The sequence below is a fragment of the Oryctolagus cuniculus genome, chromosome 15, assembly GCF_964237555.1.
Source record: "Oryctolagus cuniculus chromosome 15, mOryCun1.1, whole genome shotgun sequence".
NCBI classification, from domain to species: domain Eukaryota; kingdom Metazoa; phylum Chordata; class Mammalia; order Lagomorpha; family Leporidae; genus Oryctolagus; species Oryctolagus cuniculus.
This window is the reverse complement of record NC_091446.1, coordinates 17,930,666-17,942,999: the sequence shown is the minus strand read 5'-3', so window position 1 is coordinate 17,942,999 and position 12,334 is coordinate 17,930,666. Positions and strand designations below refer to the sequence as shown.

Below are 12,334 nucleotides of genomic sequence, written 5' to 3'. Positions count from 1 at the left end.
TGTCAACATTTGAAAAATCTGTGTAACTCAGCAAACTATTCCCGAAATACCAATGCTTGGTGTTATAAATCATGCATGAGTAAAAGATCCATTACAGCACAAGATAAAGCAACAAATTTTAGTGTTACATAGTACAAGAAGTTCTGATAGGGTTTCAGATTCCACACGGCTACTGATCTATGGGAAACTGCTTGCTGAGTTTTGATGTAGCCATCAAGAAAGACCACCTCTTTTCTAATTATAAGTTTGTTTAAGTCAGATTTTTTATATACTTTAACTGAAACAACATATCACAAAACAATGGTTGCAAAAGCAAATGTGAGAATCTAGCTACCACCTATTTTGCTAGATGTCATAGATATTAAAAATTTACAACTGTGGTACTCATGAAATTTTTTGTTGTTTCAGAAAATACAGTTTGCACCAAAAATACATTATTCATTTTAGCATTAAATAGATTTAGTGTTGTGTTCAAATAAATTAATTTTTTTAATTTCTCAACTTTCATTTCTAATAGGGTTAAATATCAGTGGACATATCCTACTAAATCAAAGCTCTTCAACAATGCTTAAGAGCATACAGCAACCCTGAGACTGAAAACTTAAACAAGTTCTACTAACTTAGATCTCGGGAATCTGTAACAAGGTTATTAGCGAGAGTGAATAATCACCCAAATACATAGGTATTGCCATTCCAAGATATCTATATTTTTGTTCATTTTTAAATTTCATTAATTAAGCAATTATTTACTATCTGCCAGATCCTTTACTAATATAAGTTTGTACTTCTACTAATAAGACCTAAAAAACCATTTGTTTCTCTTTTCACTTTGCAAATTGCATTGAATCAATAATGGCTTGAATTAAGGCTGACCTAGAGCCACACACACAGCTTGGGGTCACAGTTAGGGTTCCATTTACTAGTGAAGTGATATAAGCAAGATTCTTTACCCTTCTATGTCTCAATGCCCTCAACTGTATTTTGAAGATAATCATACATACTCACCTTGTAGGGCTGCTGCAAAGAATAAATTTGTCAACACATAAAAAGTACTTATAGTAGTGTCAGCATAGCAAAGGTTGGGTAACAACCAGCCGGAATTGCAATATTGCAAAATAGCTTTCTATCCACAATAGCAATTCAACTTTGAAAATGCTTGTAAGATGGTATTTCACTTTGCAGGTGAGCAAATAAATCATTAAGCAGTGTGTCTGGATGTCTTGAGCATACCACTCTAAGGACCTGCCATACTTTCTTCTCTGAAGGAAGTGGAAATAAAAATTCTCTTGTTCCTGATCATCACACTTTATCCAACTTGAACTTGACTCTGACCTCAGCTGATTAGTCTACCATTGGTTGGTTAGCATCTCTCAAGGCAGCTAGCCTGGCAAAAGAGAACTACAAATAATGTGCTAGCTACTCAACCAGATTTTCTCTTGGAGTTGGAGGAGCAATCAACAAAAGAACTTGGCAAGTGGTAGAGTGGGCAGGATTTCTTCTGTGGCCACAAGGAGGGCATGCAGCAGCTTTGAACCAAGCAGCCCTGTTTCTGACTAGATCATCGCTCAAGTCCTGGCCAGTTTTGACAACCATTGACACATCTATCCCAGAATCCCAGGTTCTTCTGCATCCCCCTCACCCCCCAAATCTAGAGCCATGCATCCTGAGACCTGAGGTGGCCAGCATTGGGTCAGAAGGTCCAGTCACACTGCAATGTGAGCTTCAGTCCCCTTACTGGACCCTGCCCTCACTATCTGTCAGGGTGTACTGGGCAGTGGAGGAGGGGGAGGGAGGCTCTCTGGGCGCTAAGATTGATATTTTTCCCACACAGTCAGCTGCCACAAAGAAGCAATCGCATTCTCTGCTGAGCCCAGACCTAGCAGGTGGCTACCAGTGGATACATCTCCAGCAGCTGGGATTGAGAAGCAGATCAGCGGAAGCAGAGGTGGGGGCACCCAGTGATGCAAACGAGGCCCAGCCCCTCAGCTCTGCTAAGCAGTCCTTCCTGGCTCCCAGCTTCAGCCCCATACAGGGGCCACTGCAGGCATCTGGAGAGGTAACCAGCAGTCGGGAGCTCTCTATCCGCATCTTCATCTCTCTCAAACAGATAAATTAAAAAAAAATTTATAAAGCATGTGTAGAATTTAAAATAAAACAGTTTAGAAGTCCTTCCTGGACAGCAGATCAAGGAAGGGGGGGTGGGCTAGGGAAACCTCAGCTGTCAATAATCCACATGAACCATTTCAATCTTCGGGCTCAACAATTAAGATCAGTTTCAATCTTAGGTAAAGTGTCCTTAATCTCTAACGCCCCATTTTCTGACTAGATCGTTTTCTTAAAGCCTATTCATAGAGAACAGCTGCTACCACCACTGTACATAAACTAGTTTTTCCAGCTAAATCACTGGACATATTAATCAGAGACTTTATACCAGCTCAGGAATCCTCTGTGACCATTTCCTTGCCCAAAACTAGTGTAGAGGCTGTTACTCCACCAAGTCTGAGTTGGTTTCAGAACTGAGTGGCACTTCAAAAGACTGTTCTCTGTCTGCTGAAGACAGAAAGCCTGTATCACATATCCTACAGACTTCCCAAGGAACAAGACACCTACCCATTCCTAGAATGAATCAGGAAAGAAGTCATTCTTTAACAACCAGGATTAGAGTTTCTGACCGTAGAGGCTGATGCCAAGGCAGACCAGGTGAAGCCTCTGCTTGCAAACCAACATGCCATATGGGAGTGCTGCTTTGGGTCCTGATTGCTCCACTTAAGCTCCAGCTCCAGCTCCATGCTAATGTGCCAGGAAAGACAGCAGAGGATGGCCCAAGCACTTGAGACCACCCTGCTCCCTACATGAGACACCAGGATGGAGTTCCTGGCACAGACCTAGCTGTTCCACACATTTGGGAAATGAAAACAACAGATGGAAGATCTCTCTCTATCTCTGTCTCTGTCTCTCTCCCCCGCCCCCGTCTCTCTCTCCTGCTCTGCCTTTCAAATAAACAAATAAATAAATCTTTTTTAACAAAGCAAAGTTTCTGAGTACAGTCTTCTAGAGGGATAAACCAGAGTGTTAGGATATGTGAGGACCCAGTGTATAATGTCATTCTGTTTCCAGATAATTCTCTCTCTGGTCCTTGAATGCAGGCCAGGATCTTTATTTTCTATTCATTAGAGGGTCAAACATTTCCTGTGCACCTACTAAAGGTTTTCAGGCTGTGAATTAATAAGGTCAGAGCTGTCTTTCAATAAGATTGATTTGTCAACAATTTGTCTGGTCAACTGACACAAAGGAGAGCAAGCTGGGGATACTGCAGCAGACAAGTAAGGACAATGTGAGGTCTGAATAAGAATGGTGACAGGAAAAACCCCAAATAATGCAATAGTGTGAAGAAGCCAAGTTAATACGCAAACACTGTGTGGTAGCTTTAGAACCAGACAACCATCCAACTCGAGCACTAGCACCCCAGCAAGTGACTAAATTTTCCAAGTTTCAGTTTTATTGTCTGTAAAATGGGAATAATAAAACCCACTGTCAATAGATAGATGGATATATAGTTGAGAAAGAAAGAAAGAAAGAAAGAAAGAAAGAAAGAAAGAAAGAAAGAAAGAAAGAAAGAAAGAAAGAAAGAAGGGAGGGAAGGAAGGACGGAAGGAAGGAAGGAAGGGAAAAGAGAGAGAGCGAAAGAAAGAAAGAAAGAAAGAAAGAAAGAAAGAAAGAAAGAAAGAAAGAAAGAAAGAAAGAAAGAAAGAAAGAATTCCCCCCAAAAAATAGCCTTACGTATTAGACTGCCATCTGTTCACCAAAACCCAATTTTTCTTTTCAGTAAGCAGACAACTGAAGATAGATGTCACCCTGTAACTGAGTTCCAGCCAATGAACTCTGAGTGGAATTGATCTGTGCCACTTTTAAGTCTGGTCTTTTAAGAGTCCCCATTGGGAATACTTCCTGCTCTTTCCCAACCCACCAATTTGATACAGAAATCTCTGGGGACCCAGAGGAGAACAGAACCAAGAGATGCAAGAAGCTCAAGTCTCAGAGTGGCCACAAGATCACCTACAAATTGTGAGCACTTGTTTTCATCTTCGTATGTGTGAGAAATATTAACCTACTGAGATGACAGGCTTTATGTCTGTCTTCTATCTATCTACATTCATCCTTACAAAGAATCTGACATACTAATCCCTCAATAAATGATCACTGTAACATTTTTAGGGTCATGGGAAATGCAGAACCATACAAGTTCTTAGTTTAATTAAGAATACATATCCGTAGCAGCCATATACAAAGTACACCCAACAGAAATTTAAAAAATTTCAAAGTACCATAGCATAAGAGGATCTGAGGTGGCTTCCCACAGGAGATAGTCTTGAACTTGGCTTTGAAGAATGGATATGAATTGACACCACTGACTCATCAACATTTTAAAGCATTAACAGAAAGTACCCCCGTCATCTGGTATCCACCCCCATAGTCTGTAGAACAGTATGGCTCTTGCCCAATGGTTCTCCATTGCTCTTGTCTTCTGCCAATGATTTCCAACATGGTATGGTCACTGGCTTCTATGCAATGGCCTTTAAACATCTGCAACCTTTGGAAATCACCTGTTGTTTCTACTCCACATTTCCAGAATCTCTACCCCAAGAAAGGAAGAGCATTCAGCTTCAGAATTCTTTATATCTTTATATACTCCTTGGGTCCATTGCAGCCCTGTGTGTGTGGCTTTAAGAAAGCTGGTCCATAAGACTGTAAGTGTGTATTTATATTACTCCAGCATTTTCAGCCATTGATCAACTAACCTATTTAAATTACCATTTCCCTCTAACTAAACATCATGACAATATAAACAAAGGGCTTCATTTCAGAAATCAAAAGTCTGATCAATACGCCAGAAGGGATTTGTATTTTAATCATTACCATGGGAAAAATGCTTGTGACATAAGCTTGCTACTCCTATTTCCCTCCTCCAAATAATGTATTATAGATGATGTGACAAATTCAGCTATGATTTATAACTTGCTTTTCCATTCAATGATCTAAAAACTATTGCCCATTTGTCTTTCAGAAACAGCTGGAATGCCTGCTTTACAGGAATTGTATAATCTACTTTTGTAACTTCTCCAGTTTTCAACTTTCCCCAAAACGCTTCTCACAGGCATTATAATTCTCCAGGGTCAAAGCTGCACATGGGAGATAGACTTAAAAGGCCTCACATTATGCTGCCTGTTGTTAAACAAATCAAGTTTACCTATGCAGGGTTAGAATAGAAAAATAGGACTACTCAAGATTTGGCACATGAGACAACTTAAAAATCATCTAGTCACAGTGTCAAGAGTGTGTTTTGTAGGGAAAATATGGATGAAGCTGCAGGATTTTGAAGCTCCCATCTCTCAAGATGAAATCTGGTTCTTAGAGCAAAGGGTACTGCTGGCAGATATGTGCACCACAATTCTAGATGCCCTCTGATACAACGTGGAAATGACCTTCTTGTCAGAAGCATTTAAACAATGGGGCCCACAGAAAGTATAGTCATCAAAACTAGTCCTGATCATTAGTAGTCACTGCAAAGAGTTGACTGAAGAAGAATCAGAGCGACTTCAAATTGGGTCTTTCTGGGTGTTCACACATTAACTGGCCAAAATCTAATTGACTCGACTAAAAAATCCAGAATACCAAATACCCTTCACCAAAGCCTGTTGTCAGTGATGGTTGTGTCCCAGTTTGAAAATTACTTTGGTTTGTTTCAAAGAACAATTTTGTGTCATTCATGCACTCAGCAAATCGTTTGCTCAATCAACTGTGTGCTAGGCACTGTTTCAGGAGCTAAGGATTTGATGTTCAGCAAAGACCTAGATGCAATTCTTGCCTGGAAGGAGTTTTCAAACTAGTGGAGGAAAGTGCATGTAACAAAGTTACAACCAGCACAGCTACCATAAAAGCTATGAAGAAGAGGGTGGATGCTTCAAGGGTGTACTTAGCAGCTCTGGAAGCAGTCGAGTTGTTTATACTAGGGCTAGCAAGTGGGTTTCAATCCATATACTAATTCCAGTCGATTAGCAGTATCTGCAGTATAGGGATGAGAATGCTGCTGAAGTCCTGATGGAGATCAGAGAAGAATGTCTTGGTTAGTGATTGTGGCATGGACACAGAAAGGGGAAGTGCAATTGAAAACAAAGTCAAGAGGTGTGTGGCCAATTGTGCAGTCATTGAGAGGCAGTACACCTGGTGAATGTGTGGGCTCTTTGCTGCTGCTGCTTCTTCCTTCTGCCTGTCTCTAGCTATCTGTGTCCTAACCATAATCTGTAATACATTGGCATAGGCAATGAATTTAAAATCACCGCACGTCTGGCATAATTACAAAGGTATCTGAGTTGGTTCGACTTTGACAGCATGAGGAAGAAGCCAAGAGTAGCTCATTGGGTGAAAAACAGCTTCCCATGAAGTTCCCAGGGAGAAAAGCAGTCAACCAAAACAAATTTGAGTCTTAGAGGGCTAGTCTGTTATTTCTCATTTATACAGACCTATGAGACAATTGCTCTTATCTTGAATATAAATCTAGGGAGCAGGCGTGCAGCCTAACTGTATAAGATGTCTGTTTCCCAGAGCAGAGTGCCTGGGTTTCACTCACAGCTCCAGCTCCTGACCTTGGTTCCTGATAATGTAGACCCTGGAAGGCAGTGCTGATGACTCCGGTAACTGGTCCCTGGCACCCACATGAGAGATTCGGCTTGAGTTTCCAACTTCTGACTTCAGCCTCCGCCCAGACCCTACAATTGCAGGCATTTGGAAATGAATGAGTGGATGGGAGTGTTCGTTCACTCTATCAACCTCTCTCAAATAAATCAATAAATTTTTTAAAAAAATTATGTATCTAGGGACTGATATTGCAGCATAGTGGGTTAAGGCCTGCAATGCCAGCCTCCCATACGGGCTGCAGTTCAAGTCTGCACTCTACTTCCAATCCAGTTCCCTGCTAATGGCCTGGGACAAGCACCAGAAGATGGCCCAAGTACTCTGGTCCTGGCCTCCCATGTGGGAGACCCAGCAGAAGCTCCTGGCTCCTGGCATTGGCTTGGTCCAGCTCTGACCACTGCAGCCATTTAGAGAGTGAACCAGTAGATGGAAGATTCTCTTTCTCTTTTCTCTCTGCCTCTCCTTCTCTCTGTAATTCAATCTTTCAAAATAAATAAATCTTTAAAAAAATAAAAAATATACATCTATAACCAAAGTGGCCCTAACATGCCAAAAAGTAAAAGAAAACCCAGAATGGCATTGTCCATAAACGATGGGAATCCTCATGGTACAGAAGGACAAGTAGAAAGCTGTGTGCTTCAGTTCAAACAGGAAAAACTGTCGGACTGTATGGAAAACTGAACACTGAGAAGAGCTTTTCAACAAACTGGTATGAGAGTGTTTGTGGATACAAGTATCCATCCTACGCCAGAAAGCCCTTGAATGCCATATCACGTCCCTGAAGTGTTCCGTCTCTACACACCCGTCCCCACGCATTCTCACACAAACACCCGCATATATACACATACACAGAGTACTCTCACCCTTCAGGACCCATCAGAAGTTTCTCTCCCAAGAGCTTGTCTCGACCAGGCTCTCTCAAGTAGATGCTTCTTCTCACTTCTTTTATTCTAAAATCTTGTTCTGCCTTTTCACCCTCAACGGCTTTACATTTATCTCACATTGAAAATAATACATGGGAACTTCAAAAAGTTTATGAAAAATGGAATGTCAAGTATAAGTTTATTTTATTATAAATTTTTTCCCAATATGTGGAAAATTTGTTTTGTAGGAAAACTATGTGGGATTGGTGCTGTGGCATAGCAGGTAAAGCTACCACCTGCAGTGCCGGCATCCCATATGGGCACCGGTTCGAGGCCCAGCTGCTCCACTTCCAATCCAGCTCTCTGCTATGGCCTTGGAAAGCAGAAGATGGTCCAAGTCCTTGGGCCCCTGCACCTATGTGGGAGACCTGGAAGAAGCTCCTGGCTCTTGGCTTTGGATCAGCACAGCTCTGGCTGTTGCAGCCAGTTGGGGAGTGAACCAGCAGAGGGAACACCTCTTTCTCTCTCTGCCTCTCCTTCTCTCTCTGTGTAACTTTGACTTTCAAATAAATAAATAGATCTTTAAAAAAAACTATGCATTGATTTCAAAAGATTTTTGCACCAAAGCAACCTTAATTCCATTATCCACAAACCTTCAAATATCCTTGAATACATACAATAGATATAACTATAGATATAGAAATCAGATGGACAGGTATTTAATTGCTGCCTGGTACTTACTGACACTCATTACATATTAGGTGAATGAATGAAGGAATACATGAATGAGTTGCTGGGAAATGTTGAATATAGAATAACTTATTTGCCTGGGGTATATTAGACCAGCAGTGAGATCTCTGATCTGTTTTTTTCATCTGCTGGTTCATTCCTCAAATGGCCACAACACCCAGGGCTGAGCCAGGCTGAACCAGGAGCTAGGAGCTTCATCTAGGTGTGCCATGTGTTTGCAGGGGCACAAGTATGTGGGCCATCTTCTGCTGCTTTCTCAGGTCATTTGCAGGGAGCTAAATCAGAAGTAAAGTAGTTGACACACATACCAGATGCCAGTATATCAGGTGGTGGTTTAGCCTGCCACGCCGCAATACTGGCCCAAGATCTCTGATCTTGGTATTTGAAGAAGCCATTTTTAGTCCTCCAATCTTATGATTGCCAGTGGAGGTGAGGATGGAGGTGAGGGTCCAGGTAAGGGATTGATAGGATAGTAAGACACAGGACTATGGGTCCTACACTTCCAGGAAAAAGCAAGAATTGCCTAGAGAGGAGCCAGGGAAGTCTCCTGAAGGAGCCGATTCACTTGCCTAGGCCAGTGTCCGTCTGGGGCTGACGCCTTCAAGGGTCAGCTGCGGGGTGGGGGAGGCTGGGCCACTCTTGAATTTCTGATGCACTAAGGGCCGAGGATCAGTTCTCCCTCCTCTATTCTCCTTTCTAAGGTGTGTATTCTACCACTTTCTCTGGAGAATTGTTAATTGCTAGAGAGTACTCTGAGCCATTGAAACTGGATGGCGACACCCACTCATTTGCAACTTGGCCAACAGAGCCTCCCACAAAGTGGAAGAGGCCTTGATTCAGAGCTTACAGGAGACAATAGAGTCCAGTTACCAAATCCAATAGTTCGTGAACTAAACCCAGCGTGCTTTAGAAAGTAAGTTAATAAGGCAGCTGCGTACCCTTTACTGCATACTTACCAGCTTCTCTCTGAAAGTCCTACCTGTTACCTGACCTGGCATTCATTATCACATGATTCATTATCTATATGATTTCTGAGTTAGAAATGAAACTGTTTATGGGACTTTTGCAAATGGCAGCCTCTGTGTCTAGGCCAGTGTTCACAAATTGTTCACAAATTGTTTAGGACTCCCCATTGTCTGGCAGTAGAACAGGTGCCTTCTACTGCCTAGCAATTCACAAAATCAAGCTGCACAAGTGACAAGCTCATCTTTCATAGGAGCCTGCCATAACACCCGCTTTATTGAGCTCTTTCAAGATCTTGGGAGTGTTCAGGCCTTCCCATCAGTTTTATGCCACTGTGTGTTGGAGGAAACAGCCATGGTCTCAAAGGAAGAATTTGCTTTTGTTTCTCATCCCCCAGTGATGCTACCTCTACTTGGTCTTCATCTCAGGAAGAGAGAGGAGTGTTGGAAAGCAGAGAGGGGGAGGGGCATCAGAATGTTGGGTAATTAGCAGAAAAAATAGGAGACTCCTGCCTGTTATCAGAGCAAGTATCAAATACTGTTTGGTGCAAGTACATTTGTCCAATTCTGTTTCTTATGCAAATTAAACATCTAGAGACCAGCCTGCCACAAAAGTTGAATCCACTTCCCCCACTTCATTCAACTTGCACTTTGAAAGGAGTATCATGTACCTCCTTGTTAGCTGGATCCTGCTCCAAGAAACTGTAGGAGAGATCTGTTTTTCTGTCTTGGGATCTTATCATTATCAGAATTCTCTAGCAATCAAAAGCACCTGCTCTTTTGTTAAGGTGGGTTTCTAAAGAGAGAAGTATTAGCATTAGAAAACACCCAGAGTTCATATGGGAACACTGTTCATGTGTCTTTCCAACCTCAGAACAACACTCCTCATGGCAGCAAATCTCTATTGGTTGCATCCTGTGTACAAGGCACTGTGCCGAGCCATCCCTAAGCATTGTATAGATCATATATCATTATGTCCTCACAACAACCACAGCAGATGGGAGGCCCCACTTTACAGATTTGGAAACTGAGGCTCAGAAAGGTCAAGATGTTTGTCCGAGATCACACAGCTGGAAATGTGACAGAGCCATGATCTCTAATTCCAGAGCCTGTGCTCCATGGTGACATGTAACATAATCCAGCACCGGTGACACTGATGTATGCCACCTGGTAGAAACCTACTCCTCATAGCCTCCCCCTCTGATTTTCCCAAGTAGAATGAACCATAGGAGTGAAAGCCTTTCTTGGCACCTTGCTCCGATAAAGGAAATAAGCCATATGCATACCTGCAGCCACATGTCTCATTGAATATTCTGAATATTGTCATATCTTTTAGGAGATGAGAAAATCGAGCCTCAAAGAAGCTAAGTAAGCTGCCCCCAAAACATACAGCTATTGAGTGGCTACGTGGGCTTCAGATTCCAGTCGGCTACAGACAGCTCAACCTCACCGTACAGTAAGCTTCTCTCATCATCTTCCAGACAGTTCCACTTCTATGTTCTCCATGAGTGAACTCTGCCCTTGTAGATGAGATAAGATGATATTGTTGACCCGTCCAGGTCACAATTGCCAGGAAAGAAGAACGTGTTTGAACGAAGAGAATCCCCTGGAAGTAGATCAGCCTGGGAAAGCAATAGTGAATTGTCGGCAGGAACTAATCATTTATGTGAAATCAGAGGCCCAGTCCTGCTGCAGCTGGGATGCTCCTGGCTTCTGTGACCTAGCTTGTTTGCCACTGTCCCTATGGAGCATATATGTTGCCTTCCTTCCTCTCACCCCGCATTCCCAGGGTGGGCTCCCGTCACCCCTAGCACTGTGCTTCCAGTCTCACTCTGCTTGTTCCTAAAGAAACCACCACTGAACTACCTGTGTCTTCTCAGGGCCTGGTCCAGTGCCTGATATACCACAGGGGCTCAATAAATGTTGAACACAACAGGAGTCACTGTGCACTTACTCCCCATGTGGGATTTCTGTCCTTAATGTGTTGTACTATGCAAATTAATGCTATAACTAGTACTCAAACAGTACTTTACACTTTGTGTTTCTGTGTGGGTGCAAACTGTTGAAATCTTTACTTAATATATACTAAATCGATCTTCTGTATATAAAGATAATTGAAAATTAACCTTGATGTGAATGGAATGGGAGAGGGAGCGGGAGATGGGAGGGTTGTGGGTGGGAGGGAAGTTATGGGGGGAGGGGGAGCCACTGTAATCCAAAAGCTGTACTTTGGAAATTTATATTAAATAAAAGTTTAAAAAATGGATTCCAAAGGAAAAAAAAATAAAATAAATGTTGAAGAAGAAGAGAAAAGAAGAAACATGGAGAGTCAGGGCTAAGCCCTAGGAAACAGAAACTCAGAATTCATACCCACTTGTGAGATTCAGGGTCTTCTTTCTACTTGGGAATGAACTCCAATGAATAGTACGAATATACTGATGTTTCCAGGACACACTAAACTACATCTCAGCATTCAAGTTTTTTTTTTTTTAATTTTTATTTATTTATTTATTTTTGACAGGCAGAGTGGACAGTGAGAGAGAGAGAGACAGAGAGAAAGGTCTTCTTTGCCGCCGCCGGTGCGCTGCGCTGATCCGATGGCAGGAGCCAGGTACTTATCCTGGTCTCCCATGGGTTGCAGGGCCCAAGTGCTCGGGCCATCCTCCACTGCACTCCCGGGCCATAGCAGAGAGCTGGCCTGGAAGAGGGGCAACCGGGACAGAATCCGGCACCCCGACCGGGACTAGAACCCGGTGTGCCAGTGCCACAAGGCGGAGGATTAGCCTAGTGAGCCGCGGCGCCGGCCTAGCATTCAAGTTTTGTAATATATTCCCTTTAACATTTTTATTTTTTCAGTATCTTCCCTCCCCGCCCCACATTCAGCCTATTTGGTCTTTGTCCATAATATATATGACATATATGTCACACAACACAGATGCACCTCATGTTACAGCAATCACCAATCTGCACTGAGTGTGGCACTTCTAAGTGACAGAAAAGTATCTCATGCAACACACACACATCCATGCTACTGGCGATCACCAGTTGTCTTTTCATGAAAATCCA

The 12,334-nt window shown here is 42.5% G+C and overlaps 1 long non-coding RNA gene across 1 annotated transcript in view; it reads right to left on the bottom strand.

The window, feature by feature from the left end:
• Positions 1 to 12,334, bottom strand: part of LOC138845302 (uncharacterized) — a 67,960-nt gene that overhangs the window by 42,723 nt on the left and 12,903 nt on the right. The gene's annotated exons all lie outside the window — the stretch shown is intronic.